This window comes from Schistocerca americana, chromosome 4 (genome assembly GCF_021461395.2).
Source record: "Schistocerca americana isolate TAMUIC-IGC-003095 chromosome 4, iqSchAmer2.1, whole genome shotgun sequence".
Lineage (NCBI taxonomy): Eukaryota > Metazoa > Arthropoda > Insecta > Orthoptera > Acrididae > Schistocerca > Schistocerca americana.
Genome location: NC_060122.1, coordinates 9,909,947 through 9,924,662, shown reverse-complemented (window position 1 = coordinate 9,924,662; position 14,716 = coordinate 9,909,947).

Sequence of the window (14,716 nt, the reverse complement as noted above, 5' to 3'; positions counted from 1 at the left end):
CAATAAGAAGGTCGGAGGGATACAGTAAACCTGAAGTGAAGCATCGGAATCTATAACTGGTGTCACAGGAATGGTTCAAAACATATACAGAAAGAAGAATCAGTTTACTTGTACTTAAGTGGGCATTGTGCCTTTTCTATTGAATTCCGATGCAATATCTGTGTTTCGTCGTCAATAAGGTCAGACGGATACAGTAAACCTGAAGTGAAGCATCGGAATCTATAACTAGTGTCACAGGAATGGTTCAAATCATAGACAGTAAGAAGAGTCAGTTTTCTTGTACTTAAGTCGGCATTGTGCCCTTTTTTTAAATTCCGATGCAATTTCGGTGTTTCATCGTCAATAAGAAGGTCAGAGCGATACAGTAAACCTGATGTGAACCATCGGAATCTATAGCTAGTGTCACAGGAAAGGTTCAAAACATAGAAAGTAAGAAGAGTCAGTTTACTTGTACTTAAGTCGGCATTGTGCCTTTTGTATTTAATTCCGATGCGATTTCTGTGTTTCATCGTGAATATGAAGGTCAGAGGGATACAGTAAACCTGAGGTGAAGCATCGGAATCTATAACTAGTGTCACAGGAATGGTTCAAAACATAGACAGTAAGATGAATCAGTTTTCTTGTACTTAAGTCGGCATTGTGATTTTCGTATTTAATTCCGATGCAATTTCTGTGTTTCATTGTCAATAAGAAGGTCAGAGGGATACAATAACCCCGAAGTGAAGCATCGGAATCTATAACTAGTGTCAGAGGAATGGTTCAAAACATAGACAGTAAGAAGAGCCAGCTTTCTTGTACCTAAGTCGGCAATGTGCCTTTTGTATAGAATTCCGATGCAATTTCTGTGTTTCATCGTCAATAAGAAGATCAGAGGGATACAGTAAACCTGAAGTGAAGCATCGGAATCAATTAACTAGTGTCACAGGAATGGTTCAAAACAAAGACAGTAAGAAGAGTCAGTTTTCATGTACTTAAGTCGGCATTGTGCCTTTTGTATAGAATTCCGATGCAATTTCTGTGTTTCATCGTCAATAAGAAGGTCAGAGGGATACAGTAAACCTGAAGTGAAGCATCGGAATCTATAACTAGAGTCACAGGAATGGTTAAAAACATAGACAGTAAGAAGAGTCAGTTTTCTTGTACTTAAGTCGGCATTGCGCGTTTTCTATTTAACTCCGATGCAATTTCTGTGTTTCATCGTCATTAGGAAAGTCAGAGGGATACAGTAAACCTGAAGTGAAGTATCGGAATCTATAACTAGTGTCACAGGAGTGGTTCAAAACATAGACAGTAAGATCAATCAGTTTTCTCGTTCTTAAGTCGGCATTGTGCCATTTGTATTTAATTCCGATGCAATTTCTGTGTTTCATCGTCAATAAGAAGGTCAGAGGGATACAGTAAACCTGAAGTGAAGCATCGGAAACTATAACTAGTGTCACAGGAATGGTTCAAATCATAGACAGTAAGATGAGCCAGCCTTCTTGTACTTGAGTCGGCATAGTGCATTTTGTATGTAATTCCGATGCAATTTCTGTGTTTCATCGCCAATAAGGAGGTCAGAGTAATACAGTGAACCTGAAGTGAAGCATCGGAATCTATAACTAGTGTCACAGGAATGGTTCAAACATAGACAGTAAGAAGAGCCACTCTTCTTGTACTTGATTCGGAATTGTGCCTTTTTTATTTAATTCCGATGCAATTTCTGTGTTTCATCGTCAATAAGAAGGTCAGAGGGATACAGTAAACCTGAAGTGAAGCATCGAAATCTATAACTAGTGTCACAGGAATGGTTCAAAAGATAGACAGTAAGAAGAGTCAGTTTTCTTGTACTTAAGTCGGCATTGTGCCTTTTGTATAGAATTCCGATGCAATTTCTGTGTTTCATCTTCAATAAGAAGGTCAGAGGGATACAGTAAACCTGAAGTGAAGCATCGAAATCTGTAACTAGTGTCACAGGAATGGTTCAAAACATAGAAAGTAAGAAGAGTCAGTTTTCTTGTACCTAAGTCGGCATTGTGCCTTTTGTATTTAATTCCGATGGAATTTCTGTGTTTCATCGTCAATAAGAAGGTCAGAGGGATACAGTAAATTCGAAGTGAAGCATCGGAATCTATAACTAGTGTCACAGGAACGGTTCAAAACATAGACAGTAAGAAGAGTCAGTCTTCTTGTACTTAAGTTTGCATTGTTCCTATTGCATTTAATTCCGATGCAATTTCTGTATTTCATCGTCAATAAGAAAGTCTGAGGGATACAGTAAACCTGAAGTGAAGCATCGGAATCTATAACTAGTGTCACAGGAATGGTTCAAAACATAGACAGTAAGAAGAGTCAGTTTTCTTGGACTTAAGTCGGGATTGTGCCTTTTGTATTTAATTCCGATGCATTTCCTGTGTCTCATAGTCAACAATAAAGTCAGAGGGATACAGTAAACCTGAAGTGAAGCATCGGAATCTATTACTAGTGTCACAGGAATGGTTCAAAACAAAGAGAGTAAGAAGAGTCAGTTTACTTGTACTTAAGTCGGCATTGTGCCTTTTGTATTTAATTCCGATGTAATTTCTGTGTTTCATCGTCAATATGAAGGTCAGAGGGACACAGTAAACCTGAGGTGAAGCATCGGAATCTATAGCTAGTGTCACAGGAATGGTTCAATACATAGACAGTAAGATGAGTCAGTTTTCTTGTACTTAAGTCGGCATTGTGCCTTTTGTATAGAATTCCGATGCAATTTCTGTGTTTCATCGTCAATAAGAAGGTCAGAGGGATACAGTAAACCTGAAGTGAAGCATCGAAATCTATAACTAGTGTCACAGGAATGGTTCAAAACATAGAAAGTAAGAAGAGTCAGTTTTCTTGTACTTAAGTCGGCGTTGTGCCTTTTGTATTTAATTCCGATGGAATTTCTGTGTTTCATCGTCATTAAGAAGGTCAGAGTGATACAGTAAACCTGATGTGAAGCATCGGAATCTATAACTAGTGTCACAGGAATGGTTCAAACATAGACAGTAAGAAGTGTCGGTTTTCTTGTACTTAGGTCGGCATTGTGCCCTTTGTATTTAATTCCGATGCAATTTCTGTGTTTCATCGTCAATAAGAAGGTCGGAAGGATACAGTTAACCTGAAGTGAAGCATGGGAATCTATAACTAGTGTCACAGGAATAGTTCAAAACATAGACAGTAAGAAGAATCAGTTTACTTGTACTTAAGTAGGCATTGTGCCTTTTCTATTGAATTCCGATGCAATTTCTGTGTTTCGTCGTTAATAAGAAGGTCAGAGGGATACAGTAAACCTGAAGTGAAGCATCGGAATCTATAACTAGTGCCACAGGAATGGTTCAAATCATAGACAGTAAGAAGAGTCAGTTTTCTTGTACTTAAGTCGGCATTGTGCCTTTTCTATTTAATTCCGATGCAATTTCTGTGTTTCATCGTCAATATGGAGGGCAGAGGGATACAGTAAACCTGAAGTGAAGCATCGCAATCTATAACTAGTGTCACAGGAATGGTTCAAACATAGACAGTAAGAAAAGTCGGTTTTCTTGTACTTAGGTCGGCATTGTGCCCTTTGTATTTAATTCCGATGCAATTTCTGTGTTTCATCGTTAATAAGAAGGTCGGAGGGATACAGTAAACTTGAAGTGGAGCATCGGAATCTGTAACTAGTGTCACAGGAATGGTTCAAAACATAGACAGTAAGAAGAATCAGTTTTCTTGTACTTAAGTAGGCATTGTGCCTTTTCTATTGAATTCCGATGCATATTCTGTGTTTCGTCGTCAATAAGAAGGCCAGAGGGTTACAGTAAACCTGAAGTGAAGCATCGGAATCTATAACTAGTGTCTCAGGAATGGTTCAAATCATAGACAGTAAGAAGAGTCAGCTTTCTTATATTTAAGTCGGCATTGTGCCTTTTCTATTTAATTCCGATGCAATTTCTGTGTTTCATCGTCAATAAGAAGGTCAATGGGATACAGTAAACCTGAAGTGAAGCATCGGAATCTATAACTTGTGTCACAGGAGTGGTTCAAATTATAGGCAGTAAGAAGAGTCAGTTTTCCTGTTTTTAAGTCGGCATTGTGCGTTTTGTATTTAATTCCGATGCAATTTCTGTGTTTCATCGTCAATAAGAAGGTCAGTGGGATACAGTAAACCTGAAATGAAGCATGGGAATCTATAACTAGTGTCACAGGAATGGTTCAAAAGATAGACAGTAAAAAGAGTCGTTTTTCTTGTACTTAAGTCGGCATTGTGCCTTTTGTATAGAATTCCGATGCAATTTCTGTGTTTCATCGACAATAAGTAGATCAGAGGGATACAGTAAACCTGAAGTGAAGCATCGAAATCTATAAGTAGTGTCACAGGAATGGTTCATAACATAGAAAGTAAGAAGAGTCAGTTTTCTTGTACCTATGTCGGCATTGTGCCTTTTGTATTTAATTCCGATGGAATTTCTGTGTTTCATCGTCAATAAGAAGGTCAGAGGGATACAGTAAACCTGAAGTGAAGCATCGGAATCTATAACTAGTGTCACAGGAACGGTTCAAAACATAGACAAAAAGAAGAGTCAGTTTTCTTGTACTTAATTCGGCATTGTGCCTTTTGTATTTAATTCCGATGCAATTTCTGTGTTTCATCGTCAATAAGAAGGTCAGAGGGATACAGTAAACCTGAAGTGAAGCATCGGAATCTATAACTAGTGTCACAGGAATGGTTCAAAACATAGACAGTAAGAGGAGTCAGTCTTCTTGTACTTAAGTCGGCATTGTTCCTATTGCTTTTAATTCCGATGCAATTTCAGTGTTTCATTGTCAATAAGAAAGTCAGAGGGATACAGTAAACCTGAAGTGAAGCATCGGAGTCTATAACTAGTGTCACAGGAATGGTTCAAAACATAGACAGTAAGAAGAGTCAGTTTTCTTGTACTTAAGTCGGGATTGTGCCTTTTGTATTTAATTATGATGCAATTTCTGTGTCTCATCGTCAACAATAAGGTCAGAGGGATACAGTAAACCTGATGTGAAGCATCGGAATCTATTACTAGTGTCACAGGAATGGTTCAAAACAAATACAGTAAGAAGAGTCAGTTTTCATGTACTTATGTCGGCATTGTGCCTTTTGTATTTAATTCCGATGAAATTTCTGTGTTTCATCGCGAATAAGAAGGTCATAGGAATACAGTAAACCTGATGTGAAGCATCGGAATCTATAACTAGTGTCACAGGAACGGTTCAAAACATAGACAGTAAGAAGAGTCAGTCTTCTTGTACTTAAGTTGGCATTGTTCCTATTGCATTTAATTCCGATGCAATTTCTGTGTTTCATCGTCAATAAGAAAGTCAGAGGGATACAGTAAACCTGAAGTGAAGCATCGGAATCTATAACTAGTGTCACAGGAATGGTTCAAAACATAGACAGTAAGAAGAGTCAGTTTTCTTGTACTTAAGTCGGGATTGTGCCTTTTGTATTTAATTCCGATGCATTGCCTGTGTCTCATAGTCAACAATAAAGTCAGAGGGAAACAGTAAACCTGAAGTGAAGCATCGGAATCTATTACTAGTGTCACAGGAATGGTTCAAAACAAAGAGAGTAAGAAGAATCAGTTTACTTGTACTTAAGTCGGCATTGTGCCTTTTGTATTTAATTCCGATTGAATTTCTGTGTTTCATCGTCATTAAGAAGGTCAGAGGGATACAGTAAACCTGAAGTGAAGCATCGAAATCTATAACTAGTGTCACAGGAATGGTTCAAAACATAGAAAGTAAGAAGAGTCAGTTTTCTTGTACCTAAGTCGGCATTGTGCCTTTTGTATTTAATTCCGATGGAATTTCTGTGTTTCATCGTCATTAAGAAGGTCAGAGGGATACAGTAAACCTGATGTGAAGCATCGGAATCTATAACTAGTGTCACAGGAATGGTTCAATACTTAGACAGTAAGATGAGTCAGTTTTCTTGTACTTAAGTCGGCATTGTGATTTTTGTATTTAATTCCGATGCAATTTCTGTGTTTCATTATCAATAAGATGGTCAGAGGGATACAATAAGCCTGAAATGAAGCATCGGAATCTTTAACTAGTGTCAGAGGAATGGTTCAAAACATAGACAGTAAGAAGAGCCAGTTTACTTGTACTTAAGTCGGAATTGTGCATCTTGTATAGAATTCCGATGCAATTTCTGTGTTTCATCGTCAATAAGAAGATCAGAGGGATACAGTAAACCCGAAGTGAAGCATCGGAATCTATAACTAGTGTCACAGGAATGGTTCAAAATATAGACAGTAAGAAGAGTCAGTTTTCTTGTACTTAAGTCGGCATTGTGCCTTTTGTATAGAATTCCGATGCAATTTCTGTGTTTCATCGTCAATAAGAAGGTCAGAGGGATACAGTAAACCTGATGTGAAGCATCGGAATCTATAACTAGTGTCACAGGAATGGTTCAAAAATAGACAGTAAGAAGAGTCGGTTTTCTTGTACTTAGGTCGGCATTGTGCCCTTTGTATTTAATTCCGATGCAATTTCTGTGTTTTATCGTCAATAAGAAGGTCGGAAGGATACAGTAAACCTGAAGTGAAGCATGGGAATCTATAACTAGTGTCACAGGAATTGTTCAAAACATAGACAGTAAGAAGAATCAGTTTTCTTGTACTTAAGTAGGCATTGTGCCTTTTCTATTGAATTCCGATGCAATTTCTGTGTTTCGTCGTTAATAAGAAGGTCAGAGGGATACAGTAAACCTGAAGTGAAGCATCGGAATCTATAACTAGTGCCACAGGAATGGTTCAAATCATAGACAGTAAGAAGAGTCAGTTTTCTTGTACTTAAGTCGGCATTGTGCCTTTTCTATTTAATTCCGATGCAATTTCTGTGTTTCGTCGTTAATAAGGAGGTCAGAGGGATACAGTAAACCTGAAGTGAAGCATCGCAATCTATAACTAGTGTCACAGGAATGGTTCAAAAATAGACAGTAAGAAGAGTCGGTTTTCTTGTACTTAGGTCGGCATTGTGCCCTTTGTATTTAATTCCGATGCAATTTCTGTGTTTCATCGTCAATAAGAAGGTCGGAGGGATACAGTAAACTTGAAGTGGAGCATCGGAATCTGTAACTAGTGTCACAGGAATGGTTCAAAACATAGACAGTAAGAAGAATCAGTTTTCTTGTACTTAAGTAGGCATTGTGCCTTTTCTATTGAATTCCGATGCATATTCTGTGTTTCGTCGTCAATAAGAAGGACAGAGGGATACAGTAAACCTGAAGTGAAGCATGGGAATCTATAACTAGTGTCACAGGAAAGGTTCAAAAGATAGACAGTAAAAAGAGTCAGTTTTCTTGTACTTAAGTCGGCATTGTGCCTTTTGTATAGAATTCCGATGCAATTTCTGTGTTTCATCGACAATAAGAAGATCAGAGGGATACAGTAAACCTGAAGTGAAGCATCGAAATCTATAAGTAGTGTCACAGGAATGGTTCATAACATAGACAGTAAGAAGAGTCAGTTTTCTTGTACTTAAGTCGGGATTGTGCCTTTTGTATTTAATTCCGATGCATTTCCTGTGTCTCATAGTCAACAATAAAGTCAGAGGGATACAGTAAACCTGAAGTGAAGCATCGGAATCTATTACTAGTGTCACAGGAATGGTTCAAAACAAAGAGAGTAAGAAGAGTCAGTTTACTTGTACTTAAGTCGGCATTGTGCCTATTGTATTTAATTCCGATGTAATTTCTGTGCTTCATCGTCAATATGAAGGTCAGAGGGATACAGTAAACCTGAGGTGAAGCATCGGAATCTATAACTAGTGTCACAGGAATGGTTCAATACATAGACAGTAAGATGAGTCAGTTTTCTTGTACTTAAGTCGGCATTGTGATTTTTGTATTTACTTCCGATGCAATTTCTGTGTTTCATTATCAATAAGAAGGTCAGAGGGATACAATAAGCCTGAAATGAAGCATCGGAATCTTTAACTAGTGTCAGAGGAATGGTTCAAAACATAGACAGTAAGAAGAGCCAGTTTACTTGTACTTAAGTCGGCATTGTGCCTTTTGTATAGAATTCCGATGCAATTTCTGTGTTTCATCGTCAATAAGAAGATCAGAGGGATACAGTAAACCTGAAGTGAAGCATCGGAATCTATAACTAGTGTCACAGGAATGGTTCAAAATATAGACAGTAAGAAGAGTCAGTTTTCTTGTACTTAAGTCGGCATTGTGCCTTTTGTATAGAATTCCGATGCAATTTCTGTGTTTCATCGTCAATAAGAAGGTCAGAGGGATACAGTAAACCTGAAGTGAAGCATCGAAATCTATAACTATTGTCACAGGAATGGTTCAAATCGTAGAAAGTAAGAAGAGTCAGTTTTCTTGTACCTAAGTCGGCATTGTGCCTTTTGTATTTAATTCCGATGGAATTTCTGTGTTTCATCGTCATTAAGAAGGTCAGAGGGATACAGTAAACCTGATGTGAAGCATCGGAATCTATAACTAGTGTCACAGGAATGGTTCAAACATAGACAGTAAGAAGAGTCGGTTTTCTTGTACTTAGGTCGGCATTGTGCCCTTTGTATTTAATTCCGATGCAATTTCTGTGTTTCATCGTCAATAAGAAGGTCGGAAGGATACAGTAAACCTGAAGTGAAGCATAGGAATCTATAACTAGTGTCGCAGGAATGGTTCAAAACATTGACAGTAAGAAGAATCAGTTTTCTTGTACATAAGTAGGAATTGTGCCTTTTCTATTGAATTCCGATGCAATTTCTGTGTTTCGTCGTTAATAAGAAGGTCAGAGGGATACAGTAAACCTGAAGTGAAGCATCGGAATCTATAACTAGTGCCACAGGAATGGTTCAAATCATAGACAGTAAGAAGAGTCAGTTTTCTTGTACTTAAGTCGGCATTGTGCCTTTTCTATTTAATTCCGATGCAATTTCTGTGTTTCGTCGTCAATAAGGAGGTCAGAGGGATACAGTAAACCTGAAGTGAAGCATCGCAATCTATAACTAGTGTCACAGGAATGGTTCAAAAATAGACAGTAAGAAGAGTCGGTTTTCTTGTACTTAGGTCGGCATTGTGCCCTTTGTATTTAATTCCGATGCAATTTCTGTGTTTCATCGTCAATAAGAAGGTCGGAGGGATACAGTAAACTTGAAGTGGAGCATCGGAATCTGTAACTAGTGTCACAGGAATGGTTCAAAACATAGACAGTAAGAAGAATCAGTTTTCTTGTACTTAAGTAGGCATTGTGCCTTTTCTATTGAATTCCGATGCATATTCTGAGTTTCGTCGTCAGTAAGAAGGCCAGAGGGTTACAGTAAACCTGAAGTGAAGCATCGGAATCTATAACTAGTGTCTCAGGAATGGTTCAAATCATAGACAGTAAGAAGAGACAGCTTTCTTGTACTTAAGTCGGCATTGTGCCTTTTCTATTTAATTCCGATGCAATTTCTGTGTTTCATCGTCAATAAGAAGGTCAATGGGATACAGTAAACCTCAAGTGAAGCATCGGAATCTATAACTTGTGTCACAGGAGTGGTTCAAAACATAGGCAGTAAGAAGAGTCAGTTTTCCTGTTTTTAAGTCGGCATTGTGCGTTTTGTATTTAATTCCGATGCAATGTCTGTGTTTCATCGTCAATAAGAAGGTCAGAGGGATACAGTAAACCTGAAGTGAAGCATGGGAATCTATAACTAGTGTCACAGGAATGGTTCAAAAGATAGACAGTAAAAAGAGTCAGTTTTCTTGTACTTAAGTCGGCATTGTGCCTTTTGTATAGAATTCCGATGCAATTTCTGTGTTTCATCGACAATAAGAAGATCAGAGGGATACAGTAAACCTGAAGTGAAGCATCGAAATCTATAAGTAGTGTCACAGGAATGGTTCATAACATAGACAGTAAGAAGAGTCAGTTTTCTTGTACTTAAGTCGGGATTGTGCCTTTTGTATTTAATTCCGATGCATTTCCTGTGTCTCATAGTCAACAATAAAGTCAGAGGGATACAGTAAACCTGAAGTGAAGCATCGGAATCTATTACTAGTGTCACAGGAATGGTTCAAAACAAAGAGAGTAAGCAGAGTCAGTTTACTTGTACTTAAGTCGGCATTGTGCCTATTGTATTTAATTCCGATGTAATTTCTGTGTTTCATCGTCAATATGAAGGTCAGAGGGATACAGTAAACCTGAGGTGAAGCATCGGAATCTATAACTAGTGTCACAGGAATGGTTCAATACATAGACAGTAAGATGAGTCAGTTTTCTTGTACTTAAGTCGGCATTGTGATTTTTGTATTTAATTCCGATGCAATTTCTGTGTTTCATTATCAATAAGAAGGTCAGAGGGATACAATAAGCCTGAAATGAAGCATCGGAATCTTTAACTAGTGTCAGAGGAATGGTTCAAAACATAGACAGTAAGAAGAGCCAGTTTACTTGTACTTAAGTCGGCATTGTGCCTTTTGTATAGAATTCCGATGCAATTTCTGTATTTCATCGTCAATAAGAAGATCAGAGGGATACAGTAAACCTGAAGTGAAGCATCGGAATCTATAACTAGTGTCACAGGAATGGTTCAAAATATAGACAGTAAGAAGAGTCAGTTTTCTTGTACTTAAGTCGGCATTGTGCCTTTTGTATAGAATTCCGATGCAATTTCTGTGTTTCATCGTCAATAAGAAGGTCAGAGGGATACAGTAAACCTGAAGTGAAGCATCGAAATCTATAACTTGTGTCACAGGAGTGGTTCAAAACATAGGCAGTAAGAAGAGTCAGTTTTCCTGTTTTTAAGTCGGCATTGTGCGTTTTGTATTTAATTCCGATGCAATTTTTGTGTTTCATCGTCAATAAGAAGGTCAGAGGGATACAGTAAACCTCAAGTGAAGCATGGGAATCTATAACTAGTGTCACAGGAATGGTTCAAAATATAGACAGTAAAAAGGGTCAGTTTTCTTGTACTTAAGACGGCATTGTGCCTTTTATATAGAATTCCGATGCAATTTCTTTGTTTCATCGACAATAAGAAGATCAGAGGGATACAGTAAACCTGAAGTGAAGCATCGAAATCTATAAGTAGTGTCACAGGAATGGTTCATAACATAGAAAGTAAGAAGAGTCCGTTTTCTTGTACCTATGTCGGCATTGTGCCTTTTGTATTTAATTCCGATGGAATTTCTGTGTTTCATCGTCAATAAGAAGGTCAGAGGGATACAGTAAACCTGAAGTGAAGCATCGGAATCTATAACTAGTGTCACAGGAATGGTTCAAAACGTAGACAGTAAGAGGAGTCAGTCTTCTTGTACTTAAGTCGGCATTGTTCCTATTGCTTGTAATTCCGATGCAATTTCAGTGTTTCATCGTCAATAAGAAAGTCAGAGGATACAGTAAACCTGAAGTGAAGCATCGCAATCTATAACTAGTGTCACAGGAATGGTTCAAAAATAGACAGTAAGAAGAGTCGGTTTTCTTGTACTTAGGTCGGCATTGTGCCCTTGTATTTAATTCCGATGCAATTTCTGTGTTTCATCGTCAATAAGAAGGTCGGAGGGATACAGTAAACTTGAAGTGGAGCATCGGAATCTGTAACTAGTGTCACAGGAATGGTTCAAAACATAGACAGTAAGAAGAATCAGTTTTCTTGTACTTAAGTAGGCATTGTGCCTTTTCTATTGAATTCCGATGCATATTCTGAGTTTCGTCGTCAATAAGAAGGCCAGAGGGTTACAGTAAACCTGAAGTGAAGCATCGGAATCTATAACTAGTGTCTCAGAATGGTTCAAATCATAGACAGTAAGAAGAGACAGCTTTCTTGTACTTAAGTCGGCATTGTGCCTTTTCTATTTAATTCCGATGCAATTTCTGTGTTTCATCGTCAATAAGAAGGTCAATGGGATACAGTTAAACCTCAAGTGAAGCATCGAATCTATAACTTGTGTCACAGGAGTGGTTCAAACATAGGGCAGTAAGAAGGAGTCAGTTTTCCTGTTTTTAAGTCGCATTGTGCGTTTTGTATTTAATTCCGATGCAATGTCTGTGTTTCATCGTCAATAAGAAGGTCAGAGGGATACAGTAAACCTGAAGTGAAGCATGGAATCTATAACTAGTGTCACAGGAATGGTTCAAAAGATAGACAGTAAAAAGAGTCAGTTTCTTGTACTTAAGTCGGCATTGTGCCTTTTGTATAGAATTCCGGTGCAATTTCTGTGTTTCATCGACAATAAGAAGATCAGAGGGATACAGTAAACCGAGTGAAGCATCGAAATCTATAAGTAGTGTCACAGGAATGGTTCCTAACATAGACAGTAAGAAGAGTCAGTTTTCTTGTACTTAAGTCGGGATTGTGCCTTTTGTATTTAATTCCGATGCATTTCCTGTGTCTCATAGTCAACAATAAAGTCAGAGGGATACAGTAAACCTGAAGTGAAGCATCGGAATCTATTACTAGTGTCACAGGAATGGTTCAAAACAAAGAGAGTAAGAAGAGTCAGTTTACTTGTACTTAAGTCGGCATTGTGCCTATTGTATTTAATTCCGATGTAATTTCTGTGTTTCATCGTCAATATGAAGGTCAGAGGGATACAGTAAACCTGAGGTGAAGCATCGAATCTATAACTAGTGTCACAGGAATGGTTCAATACATAGACAGTAAGATGAGTCAGTTTTCTTGTACTTAAGTCGGCATTGTGATTTTTGTATTTAATTCCGATGCAATTTCTGTGTTTCATTATCAATAAGAAGGTCAGAGGGATACAATAAGCCTGAAATGAAGCATCGGAATCTTTAACTAGTGTCAGAGGAATGGTTCAAAACATAGACAGTAAGAAGAGCCAGTTTACTTGTACTTAAGTCGGCATTGTGCCTTTTGTATAGAATTCCGATGCAATTTCTGTATTTCATCGTCAATAAGAAGATCAGAGGGATACAGTAAACCTGAAGTGAAGCATCGGAATCTATAACTAGTGTCACAGGAATGGTTCAAAATATAGACAGTAAGAAGAGTCAGTTTTCTTGTACTTAAGTCGGCATTGTGCCTTTGTATAGAATTCCGATGCAATTTCTGTGTTTCATCGTCAATAAGAAGGTCAGAGGGATACAGTAAACCTGAAGTGAAGCATCGAAATCTATAACTTGTGTCACAGGAGTGGTTCAAAACATAGGCAGTAAGAAGAGTCAGTTTTCCTGTTTTTAAGTCGGCATTGTGTGTTTTGTATTTAATTCCGATGCAATTTTTGTGTTTCATCGTCAATAAAGAGGTCAGAGGGATACAGTAAACCTCAAGTGAAGCATGGGAATCTATAACTAGTGTCACAGGAAGGTTCAAAAGATAGACAGTAAAAAGGGTCAGTTTTCTTGTACTTAAGACGGCATTGTGCCTTTTATATAGAATTCCGATGCAATTTCTTTGTTTCATCGACAATAAGAAGATCAGAGGGATACAGTAAACCTGAAGTGAAGCATCGAAATCTATAAGTAGTGTCACAGGAATGGTTCATAACATAGAAAGTAAGAAGAGTCCGTTTTCTTGTACCTATGTCGGCATTGTGCCTTTTGTATTTAATTCCGATGGAATTTCTGTGTTTCATCGTCAATAAGAAGGTCAGAGGGATACAGTAAACCTGAAGTGAAGCATCGGAATCTGTAACTAGTGTCACAGGAACGGTTCAAAACATAGACAGTAAGAAGAGTCAGTTTTCTTGTACTTAATTCGGGATTGTGCCTTTTGTATTTAATTCCGATGCAATTTCTGTGTTCATCGTCAATAAGAAGGTCAGAGGGATACAGTAAACCTGAAGTGAAGCATCGGAATCTATAACTAGTGTCACAGGAATGGTTCAAAACGTAGACAGTAAGAGGAGTCAGTCTTCTTGTACTTAAGTCGGCATTGTTCCTATTGCTTTTAATTCCGATGCAATTTCAGTGTTTCATCGTCAATAAGAAAGTCAGAGGGATACAGTAAACCTGAAGTGAAGCATCGGAATCTATAACTAGTGTCACAGGAATGGTTCAAAACATAGACAGTAAGAAGAGTCAGTTTCTTGTACTTCCAGTCGGGATTGTGCCTTTTGTATTTAATTATGATGCAATTTCTGTGTCTCATCGTCAACAATAAGGTCAGAGGGATACAGTAAACCTGATGTGAAGCATCGGAATCTATTACTAGTGTCACAGGAATGGTTCAAAGCAAATACAGTAAGAAGAGTCATCTGTTTATCATCATGCGTTACATAACCCATACTGTCAGCAAGATACGGTATTGAATTATTAGTAGCGTTCATAGATTTTACGTACGACCAAAATATTTTGGAGTTAACATTGCTTCCAAATTCGTTAAAAGAATCTCTCATTGACCTTTTGAGAGCCGCTTTCATTTCGCATAATTTCTGTTCGTCACCGGGGGGGCAGCGACTATGTTTAAAACGCCTGTGTAAAATTGTCTGCTTCTCCTTTCCCTCCACTATACTTTTGCTAGGCACATATTTCTCTAGCACGTGGTGGACAATATCTTTAAATTCCGACCATAGATGCACAGTATCTTCGTGTTCAGTGGTAAATGCTTGGAGCTGAGTATGAAGATATTCATTAATGACACTTTTATTTGCTTTCCCAAACAAGAAAACTCCAAGCTCTCTCTCTCTCTCTTTTTTTTTTTTGTTTTTAACGTCCACTGACATACAAGTTACAACTACATTATGGTCGTTAATGCCTTCCTCTAGATTAACTTCATCAAATAGATC